The 12,225-nt window shown below is 41.0% G+C and overlaps 1 non-coding gene across 1 annotated transcript; it reads right to left on the bottom strand.

Annotated features, from left to right (window-relative positions):
- Positions 1 to 922: 922 nt before the first annotated feature.
- Positions 923 to 1,029, bottom strand: LOC131830922 (U6 spliceosomal RNA). The gene has a single exon (XR_009353455.1). It is a non-coding gene; the product is annotated as a U6 spliceosomal RNA (small nuclear RNA).
- Between the last annotated feature and the right edge of the window lie 11,196 nt (positions 1,030 to 12,225).

The raw sequence follows: 12,225 nt of genomic DNA, 5'->3' as shown, positions 1-12,225 counted from the left end.
TATGACTATTTCCACATTGAGGTATAGATGTTCACCTGATGACGAAAGCCAAAATAGAAAAACAAGAATAACTAGTGTCTTGGTTTTTTATATCTCCTGTAGGAGATTACTTGCAAATACAGCCATATTTGAGGCTTTACTCTAGCCAAGATGGAGTAACACTTTTACCCGCCATCCTGAAACAACAAAAAACAAACATAATCTATGAAGCAATGGTTTACAAGATACTGGATATCAAGTAAAAGAGAACAATAACCCTTGAGGGACAAGAAACAAATTAGGTGAGTCTTATGATTTTCCCCCACTTCCTGCCTTGAGAGTATTTCCAGGACATGGCATAGGGCAAGGCCACCTTTCAAAAGATAATAGACTGAGCTGAGGAGACAGAGCTGAGAGTCTGGAGACACCAGGGTGGTTAGAGTTAAAGGACAGAGTACCAGAGAGAAGAGAGCTGCACTGAGACAGCATCCCACAGGTCTGCAGAAGTCTCCTCCAGCATGCAGGTAAGCCGTGATCATTCCAAAAAACCAAAATAGCTCTGAAAAAGAAAAACGAGGATAAAGAACTAACACTACCTGATTTCAAGTCTCACTATAAAACTGTAAGCAAGACAGTATGGTATTAGGACACCAACGAGTACTTCAATGGAACAAAATAGAATTCAGAAAGAGATGCATGCACATATGGACATCTAAGTTTTGACAAAGATGCAAAGGCAGTTCAATGGAGAAAGTCTAATATTTACAACAAACAATACTGAAACAATCAGCTATTCATACCTCACACCATATACAAAAGTTGACTCAATATGAATGTAGCATCTAAAACAGTAAATTCTATTAACTATAAAGTTTCCAAAAGAAAACACAGGAGAAAGCCTTAGTGACTTTGTGTTAAAAGTTTTGTTTTTGTTTTTGTTTTTTTAAATATGGAACACTTCCTTAATTTGTATGCCATCCTTCTACAGGAGCCATGCTAATCATCTCTGTATCTTTCCCATTTTAGTATATGTGCTGCCAAAGCGAGCACTGTGTTAGGAGTTTTTAGATACTGCATCAAAAACATAATCCATAAAAGAAAAACATGATAAATTAAATTTCAACAAAGTTTAAAATTTTTGCTCTTTAAAAGATAGCTAAGAGAACAAAAGAAAAGCCACAAAATGAGAGAAAATATTTACAAATTATATTTCTGAAAGGGGATTTATACCCAGAATAAATGAATAACCCTGAAAAGCCAATAATAATTAAATGAAGTCAATAATAAGGAAAAAAAAAACATTTTCAAAAATGAACAGAAGATTTGAATAGATAGTTCTCTAAAGAAGATATACCAGAGGGAAGTAAGCACATGAAAAGATTCTCAACATTGTCCATCATTAGGGAAATTCACATTAGAACCTCAGTGAGGTACCAGTGCATACCTATGAGAGTAGCCGAAAATTTAAAAAGTTACCAATTACAAGGGATAGATAGCTATGATTTAGAGGAACTAGACCCCTCATGCATTTCCGGGGAAATGTAAAATGCGACAACCACTTTGAAAAAGTTTGACAGTTTCTCAAAAAACTTCAATATAAAAATAATCTTGGGTGTTTACCCAAGAAAAATGAAAGTATATCTCCGAAGATTTGAATGTGAATGTTCATAGCAGATTTATTTACAATAACCAAAAACTAAAAACAATCCAAACCCATTAATAGGTGAATGTATAAACTCTTCTATCTATACAAATGAACACTCACAAATAAGGAATGAACAGGCATAAATCCCAAAATAATTATGCTGCGGAAAGAAGGCAGGCAAGAGTACCTACTTTATGATTCCATTTCTATAAAATTCTTTAAAAAAAGGCAAGCCAATCTATAGAGACAGAAAGCAAATCAGGGGTTACCTGGGAATGGGGGAAGGGGAAAGACGGTAGGATTACAAAGGAACGTGAGAAAAGTTTTGAGGAGGAGGGGTATGTCCATAACCTTGATTGTGATGATTGTTTTACAGGCATCCGGATATGTCAAAACGAGTCAGACTGTCCATTTTAAACACAGGCTGTTTGTTGGTATGTTAATTACACCTCAAAAAAGCTGATTTTAAAAATAATAACCGCAATTATTTCCCTTCCTGTATCTATGTCCCTTTGCAGTGTAGGTTTGCAGGTATTCCTATCAAAAGATGGAGGCTAGTTCTCCATCCTTTGAATCTGGGATGGCTTATGAATGTGCTAGAAGGGATGCTATTGCCCATTCTGATCTAGGCCTTTAAAAACTTGTCTGTTGCCTACTCTCTTAGTCCATTTGGGCCGCTCCAACAGAATACCATTGACTGGGGGTCTCAAAAAACAATCGTTTGTTTCTCATGGTCTGCCAAGGTGTTGGAAGACTCAGTGTCCGATTAGAGTCCACTTCCGGATTCAGAGACAGGCACTTCCTCACTGTGTCCTCTCATCAGGGAAGGGATCTCTTTATGAGGGCATTCATCTCATTCAGGAAGACTCTGCCCTTGTGACCCAGTCACAGACCACAGGCCTCCTCTCCCAGCACCATCATGCTGGGAGATAGTATTTCATGCAAGTGAGTCTGGGGAAGAACACAGTCATTCTACAGGCTTTGCTCAGAACCCTGGTGCTGTCAGGTGAACATTCAAGCAGAATGGAGAACGAAAGCCAGGCAACCCTCCCCCTCTCAACCCCAGCTGACATCCAGCTAACCTCCGGAAACTGCCTACCTGTCCCCCATGTGAGGAAACCAAGCCCCCGCAGGAAGCCAGCCTAGACCATATGACCTCCCCCACTGGGGCCAACTTAAATGGTCCACCCTCTAAATCATCCGCTAAACAAACACCTCCTGTGTTAAGCCACTACGTTTGTTGTGTTTTCATAGGCAGCATGATGTGTGGTAACATAAAAGTGATTTATTTCCCAGCCAGGATCATGTTTCTCAGCTCAACTTTGCGTGATCTTTGTAGGACAACCAGAAGTCTGGGAACTGGGAACTGTTAACCGTACAAGGTCATGTACCTTCACTCCACGAGAAAGTTTCATTTCTTTGTACACCAAGCACTGGGCATCCACAAGGCCCTGGACACCATGTCACACCCCAGGTGTAGGAATGCAAAAGTTTGGAGATTACAGATCAGAGTAACCAGCCAGCAGCACTGGGCCTCCCAAATTCCTGACTTCCCTCTTCTTGGTTGACTTTGTGGTCATCTACACTCCTAAATCAATTCTTTCCAGGGCGCACCTGTCCGGGTGCTTCTTCCAAATTCTATCTGCCCCCAGATTCCTGGAAAAAGCCTTCACCTCCATGGAGAAAGGTCTCTTTTTAAGCTGGTCACTTTTTGTTTGTTTGTTTTTTCTTTTCTTTTTGATTTTTTTTCTTCTTTTTTTCCTTTTTGCTCTGACAGCTTTGTGCCATTTGCCATTGAAAGTGCAGCATCATTCAAATAAAGGTGAGTAGTGACATTTCTAAGAAAATGATAGCCGCTTGGGCACAGCACTAATAATTTAAAAAGGTTGTTACTTGAAAGAACACCCTTTCAGCACAGGATGTTACGTGGTGCAAAACTCAGCATGTCAACAGGCTACACGCTGGCAATTTTCCTTTGGTTCTGAGACCTCGAAAAGAATCCCATGTGCTGGGAGCAGCCTGGCCATATTTCCAGCCCTCTCCACAACACCACTGCTGAAAGCCAGGCACCAAGCCAGGCACCTGCTTAGTGGCCAAAACTGGACGCTCTCCTTCTCCAAGTACCACTGAAAGGAAGCTACGGCCTTTTTCTGTAAGGCCTGCTTTCTACGCCTGTGTTCCCAACTTCTGGCTCCACGTGGCAACAGGCCAAGCTTACAGTAGCCTTGATGAAGGAGCAGTAAACTTGGGAATCCTCTGGAGTTTCAGTTCCCCCAAGACAAGGGAGATCACCTCATTACAGCCTTCATTTGACCATCATGGCAGATTAAAAGGCCTATTAATCAAAGTCCAAAATAAGCCACTCACAGCCCGATTCACTGGCAGACTGTATTGTATAGCTTCCAGATGCACTGGCCATTGGGACTGAAGCCAGGAGAGAAAGACTATTCCATACAAGAGAAGGTCAGCTTGGCTAAGAGACAAGAACATAGGATATTGGGGCTTGGAGCCAGAATGCACCTGAATTTTAGCCATCGTAAAAACCTAACATCAGTGTGTTACCTAAATAGCAAGTAGTTGGAATAACTAAAATGGGACCTACACACAAAAAAATGGTAAAATCATCAATTACAACCCTGTTTTCATTGTTGCACAGACTGCTTAGAGAAAATCGTCTCACTGGAGCTTGCCTGATATGCAGCCAATAAAATTCTGAAGGGGTCAGACTGAAGGAGACCCAAAAGGACTTTTTTCCAAAGCCCAGGTACATGCATTCGAAGAGGAGAACCGGTTTGATAATGCACTTCTGCCACATTCCGCAGCACCCCTCTTACCCATCAGGAAACTACCGTCATCATCATACATATTGCTACCAAACCAGACTCCTCCCCCTCATCTCACTGCAATTTGACCTTGTGGTTCTTGGTTCTTGCAGGAGAGACTCACATTAAGCCCAAATGCAGAATAACTGCTATCTCTCAGACATTCAAAATTAAAGTCTATAACACCAAAGATCTTTATCCAACCATTTCCAAAAATTCATCAGGATTCCCCCACTGTCGAGGAAGTAAAATCCTTTTCAAATGTCCTGGAAAGAGCTTGACAAGAGGAAGACGTGGCAGGTAGACGCCCATTCCCTTTAGAAAGAGGTAGTTCAAGGATAAAGATAATAGTAAATGCTGTCAAATTCAATGCTATGAGCATGGTTTAATCACTGGTGCTAGCAGTGAATGCCACATTACTTAGCTTGTTGCTTTCTCTGTATTAAATGTGTCTTGTTATCTGACACATGGAACAGGTTGACAATTTCAGATTCGTTAGGGAACATGACCTCTGCTGAGGAAATCAGCCATTTTTTTTAAAGATTTATTTATTTTATGGAGCGAGAGGGAGCGGGGGAGGGGCAGAGAGAAAAAGAATCTCAAACAGACTGTGTCAGAACACAGCCCGATGTGGGCCTCGCTCTCACAACCCTGAGATTGTGACCTGAGCCAAAATCAACACTCAGACGCTTAACCGACTGAGCTACCCAGGCGCCCGACATCAGCCATTTTTACAAATGCTCTTCAATCTGAGGGCGTTATTTGAGAATCGCGGTTTCAGTACTGGCACATTGGGGCTTGGCAAGACTGAGGTCCAGTGCTCCCGGCTGTCATGGCGGATGTCTCCAAAGCCAGCTGGACTCCCTCTCAGGACCAGACTCTGAGAGCTCCGTTCCAAGCAGCAGTGTTGAAGCTCCCCATTCACGTCTATTTTTGATTCCCGCACGTTGCTTTGGTCTAAGCTCAGATTAAAGAACTAGAATCAGGTGCTGTCAGAACTGGCTGCACACTCTTCCATTCTCCTATATGAGAGCATCTGTGACCCGCATTAGCCATGAGAAGCAACGATCAAGTGAACGGTCCTGGGTCTGCTACCGACCTGAGCTATGACTCTGAGCGGTGTACATCCTCTCTGTGGCTAGATCTTCCCTGAGGAGATTAGACTCAGCCATGCCTAAGACTTCTGTTTTAGGATTGTGCTTAAGAGTTGCCAGTGAAAAGAAAAATGTATATCAAGACTGCTAACTTGACTTCAAAGTATTCTGAAGTTCCCCGAAATGCTGACTTGAGTAACAAATTTCTGATTGATTGATTGATTGATTGATTTTATTATTATTTTTTTTTTTTTACTATGAAGGAAATGCCTACCTTTGACTGGAGGCAATATCAAGGCAACGTCAAGAAAATCAGGGCACAGAAGCCTAGAGAACAGCAACAATCCTACGTGAGCCCCTGGATACAAACATTCCTAAAGCACATACGCTTCTAGACCTTCCAGTTACGAGAACCCGTAAATGCCCTTGTATTTTTACACTTGTCTAGTTTTAGTTTCTTGTCACTCAAAATCAGATGATTCTTGACCAACAGGAAGGAATCCTAGGGCCCCTGAAGAGTGTTCATTATTTGTGTTTCTCTCTCTCTCAGAAAAGTAGCAGCTCTAATGTACTTCAGCTTCAGTATCTTGAGCTTTAAAGAAGAAATAGCCTTTTTAATCTAACTTCTCAGACTGTAACCTACATTTGTCCAGTTTGGTCTGATCCAGTGGAAAGAAATTCACACAGGCTCCGTGGAGGAGAAAGGAAAACAGACAAGAGGCATACGAGTTAACTCTGCATCGGAGCCCCAGAGTGCCCAGCCCCTCCCTCCAGCAGCCCTGGGCAGGTTGCACACAGGCACTGGCCAACACTGCTGAGGCCACATCCGTGTCCCGGGAGCCAAGTAGTTGTACAGAAGAGCCAAGGGCAGATGGACGCAGACAACAACGGCACCCCCACATCCCCCAAATTGCCAAATGACAAACCTGGGAAGCCAAAATATACCCACAAGCCCAGGGAAAGAAACCAACCTAGATCTACAGCCTGGACGGAGTCAGGAAGGACAGTGTAGTAATTCAAAATCATACTGGATGCTCAAAACTCCTTGTAAGTGGGTTCCAGGGGCCTGGTGCATAGATAGGGGTCAGCCTATTAAAAGACTCCGGGTGAACAAAAGGCAGCAAACCATTAGGTTCAGGAGAGAGAAGGAAGAAAGGAAAAAAGAAAGGGGGACTGGAAGAGAGACTACAGAACAGGAGAAACATCAAGGAGAGAGGGGAGGTACAGGGCCCCCCGAAACAGACAGGCCCAGGTTTACATCCAGGTTCTGCTCCTTCCCGGAGACTTCTTTTTGTCCTCCCCCCAACCACCTCCCTTCTTTCTTCCCTTTCTTTCCAGTTTCAAATACCGTATTGAATTATGGTGCCTCTGTCCTAAATTCACACTTTGAGTGAAGAAATCAATGACTTTACCAACAAGTGTAGCCTTCACCATAAAGTAGTTCTAGAACATTCTCAGCTCTCCGGTAAGAACCTTCATTTCCATACACACTTACTCCCCATCCCCGCTCCTAGCTGCAGGTAGCCACTCATTTCTGTCTCTATACATACATCCATTTCCAGTCTTTATAAATCTGTCTGTTCTGGACACCTCCTTAAGGGAAATCATGCAATAGGAGGTCTTTTGTGTCTGACTTCTTTTATTTTATTTTTTATTTTTTTTATTTTTTATAAACATATATTTTTTATATACATATATTTTTATCCCCAGGTCTGTGAATCACCAGGTTTACACACTTCACAGCACTCACCAAATCACATACCCTCCCCAATGTCCATAATCCCACCCCCTTCTCCCCAACCCCCTCCCCCCGGCAACCCTCAGTTTGTTTTGTGAGATTAAGAGTCACTTATGGTTTGTCTCCCTCCCAATCCCATCTTGTTTCATTTATTCTTCTACCCACTTAAGCCTCCATGTTGCATCACCACTTCCTCATATCAGGGAGATCATATGATAGTTGTCTTTCTCTGCTTGACTTATTTCGCTAAGCATGATACGCTCTAGTTCCATCCATGTTGTTGCAAATGGCAAGATTTCATTTCTTTTGATGGCTGCATAGTATTCCATTGTGTATATATACCACATCTTCTTGATCCATTCATCTGTTGATGGACATCTAGGTTCTTTCCATAGTTTGGCTATTGTGGACATTGCTGCTATAAACATTCGGGTGCATGTGTCCCTTTGGATCACTACATTTGTATCTTTAGGGTAAATACCCAATAGTGCAATTGCTGGGTCATAGGGCAGTTCTATTTTCAACATTTTGAGGAACCTCCATGCTGTTTTCCAGAGTGGCTGCACCAGCTTGCATTCCCACCAACAGTGTAGGAGGGTTCCCCTTTCTCCGCATCCTCGCCAGCATCTGTCATTTCCTGACTTGTTGATTTTAGCCATTCTGACTGGTGTGAGGTGATATCTCATTGTGGTTTTGATTTGTATTTCCCTGATGCCAAGTGATATGGAGCACTTTTTCATGTGTCTGTTGGCCATCTGGATGTCTTCTTTGCAGAAATGTCTGTTCATGTCTTCTGCCCATTTCTTGATTGGATTATTTGTTCTTTGGGTGTTGAGTTTGCTAAGTTCTTTATAGATTCTGGACACTAGTCCTTTATCTGATATGTCGTTTGCAAATATCTTCTCCCATTCTGTCAGTTGTCTTTTGATTTTGTTAACTGTTTCCTTTGCTGTGCAAAAGCTTTTGATCTTGATGAAATCCCAGTAGTTCATTTTTTCCCTTGCTTCCCTTGCCTTTTGCGTTGTTCCTAGGAAGATGTTGCTGCGGCAGAGGTCGAAGAGGTTGCTGCCCGTGTTCTCCTCAAGGATTTTGATGGATTCCTTTCGTACATTGAGGTCCTTCATCCATTTTGAGTCTATTTTTGTGTGTGGTGTAAGGAAATGGTCCAATTTCATTTTTCTGCATGTGGCTGTCCAATTTTCCCAGCACCATTTATTGAAAAGGCTGTCTTTTTTCCATTGGACATTCTTTCCTGCTTTGTCGAAGATTAGTTGACCATAGAGTTGAGGGTCTATTTCTGGGCTCTCTATTCTGTTCCATTGATCTATGTGTCTGTTTTTGTGCCAGTACCATGCTGTCTTGATGATGACAGCTTTGTAATAGAGCTTGAAGTCCGGAATTGTGATGCCACCAACGTTGGCTTTCTTTTTCAATATCCCTTTGGCTATTCGAGGTCTTTTCTGGTTCCATATAAATTTTAGAATTATTTGTTCCATTTCTTTGAAAAAGATGGATGGTACTTTGATAGGAATTGCATTAAATGTGTAGATTGCTTTAGGTAGCATAGACATTTTCACAATATTTATTCTTCCAATCCAGGAGCATGGAACATTTTCCCATTTCTTTGTGTCTTCCTCAATTTCTTTCATGAGTACTTTATAGTTTTCTGAGTATAGATTCTGTGTCTCTTTGGTTAGGTTTATTCCTAGGTATCTTATGGTTTTGGATGCAATTGTAAATGGGATTGACTCCTTAATATCTCTTTCTTCTGTCTTGCTGTTGGTGTAGAGAAATGCAACTGATTTCTGTGCATTGATTTTATATCCTGACACTTTACTGAATTCCTGTATAAGTTCTAGCAGTTTTGGAGTGGAGTCTTTTGGGTTTTCCACATATAGTATCATATCATCTGCGAAGAGTGATAATTTGACTTCTTCTTTGCCGATTTGGATGCCTTTAATTTCCTTTTGTTGTCTGATTGCTGAGGCTAGGACCTCTAGTACGATGTTGAATAGCAGTGGTGATAATGGACATCCCTGCCGTGTTCCTGACCTTAGCGGAAAAGCTTTCAGTTTTTCTCCATTGAGAATGATATTTGCGGTGGGTTTTTCATAGATGGCTTTGATGATATTGAGGTATGTGCCCTCTATCCCTACACTTTGAAGAGTTTTGATCAGGAAGGGATGTTGTACTTTGTCAAATGCTTTTTCAGCATCTATTGAGAGTATCATATGGTTCTTGTTCTTACTTTTATTGATGTGTTGTATCACATTGACTGATTTGCGGATGTTGAACCAACCTTGCAGCCCTGGAATAAATCCCACTTGGTCGTGGTGAATAATCTTTTTAATGTACTGTTGAATCCGATTGGCTAGTATTTTGTTGAGTATTTTCGCATCTGTGTTCATCAAGGATATCGGTCTATAGCTCTCTTTTTTGGTGGGATCCTTGTCTGGTTTTGGGATCAAGGTGATGCTGGCCTCATAAAATGAGTTTGGAAGTTTTCCTTCCATTTCTATTTTTTGGAACAGTTTCAGGAGAATAGGAATTAGTTCTTCTTTAAATGTTTGGTAGAATTCCCCCGGGAAGCCGTCTGGCCCTGGGCTTTTGTTTGTTTGGAGATTTTTAATGACTGTTTCAATCTCCTTACTGGTTATGGGTCTGTTCAGGCTTTCTATTTCTTCATGGTTCAGTTGTGGTAGTTTATATGTTTCTAGGAATGCATCCATTTCTTCCAGATTGTCAAATTTATTGCCGTAGAGTTGCTCATAGTATGTTCTTATAATAGTTTGTATTTCCTTGGTGTTAGTTGTGATCTCTCCTCTTTCATTCATTATTTTATTTATTTGGGTCCTTTCTCTTTTCTTTTTGATAAGTCGGGCCAGGGGTTTATCAATTTTATTAATTCTTTCAAAGAACCAGCTCCTAGTTTCGTTGATTTGTTCTATTGTTTTTTTGGTTTCTATTTCATTGATTTCTGCTCTGATCTTTATGATTTCTCTTCTCCTGCTGGGCTTAGGGTTTCTTTCTTGTTCCTTCTCCAGCTCCTTTAGGTGTAGGGTTAGGTTGTGTACCTGAGACCTTTCTTGTTTCTTGAGAAAGGCTTGTACCGCTATATATTTTCCTCTCAGGACTGCCTTTGTTGTGTCCCACAGATTTTGAACCGTTGTATTTTCATTATCATTTGTTTCCATGATTTTTTTCAATTCTTCTTTAATTTCCCGGTTGACCCATTCATTCTTTAGAAGGATACTGTTTAGTCTCCATGTATTTGGGTTCTTTCCAAACTTCCTTTTGTGGTTGAGTTCTAGCTTTAGAGCATTGTGGTCTGAAAATATGCAGGGAATGATCCCAATCTTTTGATACCGGTTGAGTCCTGATTTAGGACCGAGGATGTGATCTATTCTGGAGAATGTACCATGTGCACTAGAGAAGAATGTGTATTCTGTTGCTTTGGGATGAAATATTCTGAATATATCTGTGATGTCCATCTGGTCCAGTGTGTCATTTAAGGCCTTTATTTCCTTGCTGATCTTTTGCTTGGATGACCTGTCCATTTCAGTGAGGGGAATATTAAAGTCCCCTACTATTATTGTATTGTTGTTTATGTGTTTCTTTGATTTTGTTATTAATTGGTTTATATAGTTGGCTGCTCCCACGTTGGGGGCATAGATATTTAAAATTGTTAAATCTTCTTGTTGGACAGACCCTTTGAGTATGATATAGTGTCCTTCCTCATCTCTTATTACAGTCTTTGGCTTAAAATCTAATTGATCTGATATAAGGATTGCCACTCCTGCTTTCTTCTGATGTCCATTAGCATGGTAAATTCTTTTCCACCCCCTCACTTTAAATCTGGAGGTGTCTTCGGGCTTAAAATGTGTTTCTTGGAGGCAACATATAGATGGGTTTTGTTTTTTTATCCATTCTGATACCCTGTGTCTTTTGACAGGGGCATTTAGCCCATTCACATTCAGGGTAACTATTGAGAGATATGAATTTAGTGCCATTGTATTGCCTGTAAGGTGACTGTTACTGTATATGGTCTCTGTTCCTTTCTGATCTACCACTTGTAGGCTCTCTCTTTGCTTAGAGGACCCCTTTCAATATTTCCTGTAGAGCTGGTTTGGTATTTGCAAATTCTTTCAGTTGTTGTTTGTCCTGGAAGCTTTTAATCTCTCCTTCTATTTTCAATGATAGCCTAGCTGGATATAGTATTCTTGGCTGCATGTTTTTCTCGTTTAGTGCTCTGAAAATATCATGCCAGCTCTTTCTGGCCTGCCAGGTCTCTGTGGATAAGTCAGCTGCCAATCTAATATTTTTACCATTGTATGTTACAGACTTCTTTTCCCGGGCTGCTTTCAGGATTTTCTCTTTGTCATTGAGACTTGTAAATTTTACTATTATGTGACGGGGTGTGGGCCTATTCTTATTTATTTTGAGGGGCATTCTCTGAACCTCCTGAATTTTGATGCTTGTTCCCTTTGCCATATTGGGGAAATTCTCCCCAATAATTCTCTCCAGTATACCTTCTGCTCCCCTCTCACTTTCTTCTTCTTCTGGAATCCCAATTATTCTAATGTTGTTTCGTCTTATGGTGTCACTTATTTCTCGAATTCTCCCCTCGTGGTCCAGTAGCTGTTTGTCCCTCTTTTGATCAGCTTCTTTATTCTCTGTCATTTGGTCTTCTATATCACTAATTCTTTCTTCTGCCTCATTTATCCTAGCAGTGAGAGCCTCCATTTTTGATTGCACCTCATTAATAGCTTTTTTGATTTCAACTTGGTTAGATTTTAGTTCTTTTATTTCTCCAGAAAGGGCTTTTATATCTCTCGAGAGGGTTTCTCTAATATCTTCCATGCCTTTTTCGAGCCCGGCTAGAACCTTGAGAATTGTCATTCTGAACTCTAGATCTGACATATTACCGATGTCTGTATTGATTAGGTC

This window comes from Mustela lutreola, chromosome 4, assembly GCF_030435805.1.
Source record: "Mustela lutreola isolate mMusLut2 chromosome 4, mMusLut2.pri, whole genome shotgun sequence".
In the NCBI taxonomy this organism is placed as follows: Eukaryota; Metazoa; Chordata; class Mammalia; order Carnivora; family Mustelidae; genus Mustela; species Mustela lutreola.
The sequence above is the reverse complement of the archived record's forward strand: the minus strand, read 5'-3'. Positions and strand labels throughout refer to the sequence as shown.